At 37.8% G+C, this 6,000-nt stretch overlaps 1 long non-coding RNA gene across 1 annotated transcript in view; it reads left to right on the forward strand.

Annotated features, from left to right (window-relative positions):
• The window catches only part of LOC5570984, a 29,674-nt gene extending 24,550 nt beyond the window's left edge, over nucleotides 1-5,124 (forward strand). The window contains exon 2 of the long non-coding RNA XR_002501896.1: nucleotides 4,798-5,124. This is a non-coding gene — a long non-coding RNA (uncharacterized LOC5570984). The remainder of the gene's footprint in view (nucleotides 1-4,797) is intronic.
• The last annotated feature ends 876 nt before the right edge of the window (nucleotides 5,125-6,000 follow it).

Genomic DNA, 6,000 nt, shown 5'->3' on the forward strand with positions numbered 1-6,000 from the left:
CTTCTGAGCCCACCGGGAAATTCTTCAGAGTTCCTCCGAGAATTCTACTGTTGTTGGCACGGAAATCTCTTCGAAGCTCTACTGGAAATTCTTTTGGATTTTCTTCATGGATTCTCCAGGAAATCTTACAGAGTTCCTCCAGCATTTCATCGGAATTCCTCCAGATATGTCTCCGAAGAAGAATTTCCTTCAGGGTTCCTCCGGGATTTCCTCCATTGCTCCATCAGGAATTTCTCCGGAATTTCTCTAAAAATTATTCCTTCGGCAATTCATCCGAAGTCCCTGCAGGAATTTCTTTGAAAGTCCTACAAGAATTTATTCAGAGTTCCTCATGGATTTTTTCGGAGTTCCTGCGGGAACTTTTTTCAGATTTCCTCCGGAAATTCGTTTGGAGCTCCACCGGGAATTTCTTCAGATTTCCTCCAGGGTGCCTCTTGGCTTTTTTCCGGAATTTCCCCAGGAGTTCTTCAGAGTTCTAGTAATACCTCTGAAATCCTCTGGATATCCACCAGGAATTCTTCACGAGTTTATTTGAAAAAATCCCTACATTAATGTAGAAAATTTCCTCCGCGAATTCCTCCAGAGTTCCTCAAGAAATTTAAGAGTTTCTTCGGGAATTTCCTCTCGATTACCTCCGGAAACTTCTCCAGAGTTCCTCGTGTAATTCCTTCGGAGTTCTTCTAGATTTTTTCTTAATGTCTTCCAGAAATACATCCCGATTTCCTCCGACAATTCCTCTCCTTCGTACAGAAATTTTTCGGAACTTCTTCTGAATTTTCACCAGGCATTTTAAATGAGTTCTTCCAGAAATTTCTCTAGAGTTCCTCAAGCATTTGATCTGGATTTCATCTAGTAATTACTGGAAAGTTCCTTCAAAGTATCCTTCAAAATTTCTCCATAAAATTCTCCGGAGTTCCTCGGAGTTCTACCAGATACGCCTCCATAGTTCTTTCAGCAGCACATTCGGAGTTTCTCCAGGAACGCCTCCAGAGTTTCTCATAGAATTGCTCCAGAGTTTCTCCAGGAATTCCTTTGGAGTTTATTTAACATCAGAGCTCCTCCTGGAATTCCTTCAAAATTCCCCCGGAAATTCCTTCAGAGTCCGTCCGGGAATTCTTCCAGAGCTTCACTGGTAATTTGTCCTGAGTGGTTCTAGAAATTCCTTCGGAGTTCTTTCAGCAATTCTTCTAGTTTTTAGCTAGCATTTCCTCCAAAATTTCTCCAGAGCTCCACCGGGAACCTTTTTGGATTTCCTTCGTAGTTGCTTTTAGAATTTTTTCGTTCTTCTTTCAGAAATTCCTCCTGAGTTCCACCAGATTTTTTTCCGGATTCCCCCACGCTATGTCTAAACCAGCAAATTATGCAAATCGAATGTACCTCGGATCTCTTCCCGCTAGAAATTCTTCCGGAGTTCCTTCAGGAATTTTTCCGGAGTTCCTCCAGAAATTCATCCGGCGTTCCTCGAGGGATTCCTTCAGAGTTCCTCCGGCAAATTCTTTCAAAATTGCCTCGGCCATTCCTCCAAGAATATTTTCAGGATTCCTCCCGCAATTCGTACGGAGTTTTTTCAGAAATTCTTCCAGACTTCTTCTGGAAAAACTTCCAGAGCTCTGCCGGGAATTCCTCTAGAGTTCCTGCAAGAATTCCTTCAAGTTACTCCGGACATTGCTCCAAGAATTTCTTCGGAATAGATTTGCTTCGAAGTTTCTTCAGGAATTTTTTCGGAGTTTCTCCAGGAATACTTTTGTAGTTTTTCCAGAAATTTCTTCGGTGTTCCTCTAAAAGTTCCTCCAGGAATTCTTTCGCAAGTATTGCCGGGAATTCCTTTGGATCCATAGATCCTGAAGGAATTCTGAAGTTCCTTCAGAAATTTCTTAGAGTTCCTCCAGAAATTCCTCGAAGTTCCTCCATGAATTATTTTGAATACGCTCCAGAAATCTCTGCAGAGTTCTTCTGAGATGTCCTCTATAGTTCGTTTAGGAATTTCTACAGAATTTATAAAAAAAATATTCAGCAGTTCTTCCAGCAAATCCTTCGTAGTTCCCCCAGAATTTTTCGAAGGTCCTCCAAGAATTTCTTCAGAGATCCACATGGATTTTATTTGGAGCTGCTTCGGGTTTGCGTATCAATATAGGCGAGGGTAGAATGAGAATTTTTGTCCCTGGACTCATCCATTCGGCGCAGATTCTTCGTAGCGAATTGTAGCCCATCAAGTATCATTGTTATTGATTTTAATTTAATTTTAAAACAATTGATTCGTATTTGGGAAGATATGCTTCTTTGATTCAGAAAGCTGACTCGTTTCAGGCTTTAATTGCGAAAATTTGGTATCCAAATTGCAATTGAAACTTCGATAACATTTTGAGGTGAAGATGGATTGAAGCCATTCCTAAATTTATAAGGGCACAATTCTAAATAACTAACGTGCTTTGAGCTCACAAACAATGATCAGCTTCGTCTTCTTTTTCTTGGCATTACGTCCTCACTGGGACAGAGCATGCTTCTAAGCTTAGTGTTTTATATGAGCACTTCCACAGTTATTAACTGAGAGCTTTTTTTTTGCCGAAGTTGCCCCTTTCGTATTCGAATATCGTGTGGCAAGTACGATGATACTCTCTATGCCCAGGGAAGTCAAAGTAATTTCCGTTTCGAAAACATCCTGGACCGACCGGGAATCGTACCCAGACTAAGGAAGGTTCCTAACGATCAACTTATCAACATGAACGATTGTTCTGATAAAATAAAAATAAAAATTCAAGGTAAATCAACAGGAGTTAACTGGTGAAACTGGTCAAAAATCACAGGTACAATTCATACAAGAATCAGGGAAGAAATACTTTGGACTTATTTATGAAGAATTTTTCCTATTTCGCCAAGAAATCCAGAAATATATAGCAATCAAATGCTGCCAGTTAAAAACTGCTAAATGTATTGAATCAGGATATGCAAACATTCGAATCGGGAACTCTACTACCTATTTGCGAATGCCATCAATGAAACACATCACGAGTAAACTTTTTTTCCCCATTGAGGCGATGTTCTTGGACGATAGGTGAAACGTTATATGTGTTCCATTTTTGTGGTAAACCTCTTCCAGTGGAATAAATTTACATATTTGATTTTACCTTCCAAGAGAAATGGCGCTGTGTTGGCCTTCCGGTTAACAGGGGTTCATTCAAAACGATTCCTTAGTAAACTTAGTAAACGAAAGGTCGGAAGGTAATTGTTCCATTTTAGGTTCGACACGGCTGTCGTGTTGCAATAGATGAAGTTTTTTTTTTATTAAATTTTTCAATTGGACCTTGGCTCTAAGCTCTTTGGAAAGTTATCTAAAATTTGAGACAACCTCAGAAGCCAATTCCGGCATTGAAAGTGGAAAACAAATAATTACTAAATTATTACGAATAGCTTAAAAACTTGCTATGCAGTTTGAAAGCGCTCACAATTTTAATTTAGTACTTACTAGTCCAATAGAAAATCAAGTTACTCAGGATTTCGAAAGCATTTCCAATCAAGAGAACATTTTTGAAAATTTCTAGGGGACTGATTTGGAAGAAGTGAGACCTATTATAAAAAAATTAAAATAAAAACAAAAATATCGCTATGATGTAATTTTCTACATTCTCATCATGAAGCTTCCAGAAAGTAGCTTGTCTTTCTCGCTTAATATATTTAACAAATGTTTTCAGTCGGCATATTTTTGTGACCAATGGAAAAATGTCAAGGTTGTACTAATTTTTAAACTAGACAAAAATTCTACAGAAGCTATCACCCAATCTTTTTGAGAAGGTCAGTTTGAACAGAATAATGGTCTACATTAACGAAATTTCATTTTTTGCCAATGAATAGTTCGGACTCCGCAATGGACATTCGACCACTCACCAACTTTTACGTGTATCAAATTTGATTCATTCCAAAAAAAATCAAGGCTATTCTACTGGCCTTGCTGCTAGAAAAAGAATTCGACAGAGTTTGGCATGAAGGCATGGTTGTAAAATTGAAAAACTTTAATTTTCCAACATACATTGTTAGAAAAGTCGAAAATTATCTGTCAAATCGTACACTTCAGGTTAATTATCAGAACTCCAAATCTGAAAGACTTTCTGTAAGAGCTGGTGTTCCTCAAAGCAGCATTTTGGGACCAATATTATACAATATTTTCACATCTGACTTTTCTGAGTAACCTCAGGGATGTCAAAAATCTTTGTTTACCAATGACAAATTTTAGACGAAAATCTTCTATTGCCACAAATAATGTGTTATATATTTAGGTTAAGTTGGGTTAAGCATATTGAAAAGGTGTTTCAACTGGTGAAATCAACTGACCTGTAAAAATTCTGAACCGCTACGGCAAATGATATGTAATCTGTTGTTAACAAAACGTTAATAAAAGCTTAATTTTGTTATACCAAATTAGGATGATAGTGTTGCCTAATACAGAACACTTACATATAAGAAATGAATGTAATGTTTAAAATGATACTAATAAAGAATTTAAACAAAAAAAATCAATGTACCTTCCAATTTAAATTTCAATACTATTCATAACTGTTAAAGCTTCAATCATGGAAAACTTTAAAATGCAGCATTTTATACGAGCCAGTTCATTGATCCGTTTTCTAGAAAAAGGCATTAAACCTGAATAAACTGCTGGTAAATGCGTCGTCGTCAGGTGATGATGATCAGCGCCATTTATTGTAAATGACAATATCCACTCATTAACAGTGACTACTGCATTTGAAACCCATTCATCCCGAAGTACATTTCATCGATTTCTTCCTTTCTTTTTCTCCGCAGCCGACTCGCAGGATATTACGCCGGTGCCTCCGCGACCAGGACTACCAGAGGAAGCCCCATCCGGAGTGCCGTACGGGTTGAATGACGGCGGCGGAAGCGACCAGGGGGCCACCGGATACAACGTGAACGGATGACGTGACGACGGAAGATGACAGCGATGATTATGATGATGATGATGATGATGATGATGGGGAGATTCTGATGGGCAACAGGGAAACGCAGGGCGTGATGGAAATCGGTAACCTGCATTTGGTTGGGGACAATACGGGGTGAACAAAAAATCAATTATTTTTACAATAAAGACAACGTGATGAGTGCTGGTGACAACTTTGGAGGTTTGATTTGAGAGGAGCTGTTATAATATATCACGCAGACCATTTTCCAGGTAATGAGGAACAAAAGTGTTTTCATTGTTCAACCTAGCACAGATGTTGTAGGATGCCATATGAACTTTTATTCAAAGCACGGATATTTGCGTCTTAATCGTCAGTTTTAGTGATACGTAGTGATTTCATATACTTTATTTTATATTTTATTAGTATTATTTTAAGCATAAAATTCATGTATTATATCTAGTTGTTCTGCGTTCAGAGCCGTAGCGTTGCCTCATGGTGCCCTTTGCAAATTTTCATTCGTCTTCCTCTTCTTGGCACTACGCACAGTGCTTCGTCCCTTGGACAAAAGTCAAAAAATCAACTTTCATATTCGACCGAATCAAGTAGGCCATGATGTTAACATATGTTTTGAGCGTGTAGTACAGATATTAGAAAGTTCGTGCAGTTTTCAAAACAAACCAAAACACCACGTTTTGACAAGTTGTTTCATCGTTCTATATTATTCATTGTTTTCGTGTCAATCCAGATCCTCTACAATTCGCTTTATTCCCATCCTTACCATATTTTCAAAATGAAAATTGTTATGGACCGTATTGAAACAAGTAAGTAGGAGTCATTCCATTCAATTTTCTGTGATATATTTTAACAATTGTTGAAAAAGATGCTTCTGAGCCACATGCTTTTCAATACAGAAGAAAATTAAAACACTCATCTTCTTTTTGCTCATACAAAAAAGTACCTCAAAGTACCTTTCTGAAATCCACTTAAAATAAAATTTGAAGTATTTTTTATATTCTGGAAGTGATTCCAGCTGAATTTGTTTGCCAATTGTATGTCATCTTATGATTTTTAGGATATGCTGCCACAA

The sequence above is a fragment of the Aedes aegypti genome, chromosome 3 (genome assembly GCF_002204515.2).
Source record: "Aedes aegypti strain LVP_AGWG chromosome 3, AaegL5.0 Primary Assembly, whole genome shotgun sequence".
Taxonomy (NCBI): domain Eukaryota; kingdom Metazoa; phylum Arthropoda; class Insecta; order Diptera; family Culicidae; genus Aedes; species Aedes aegypti.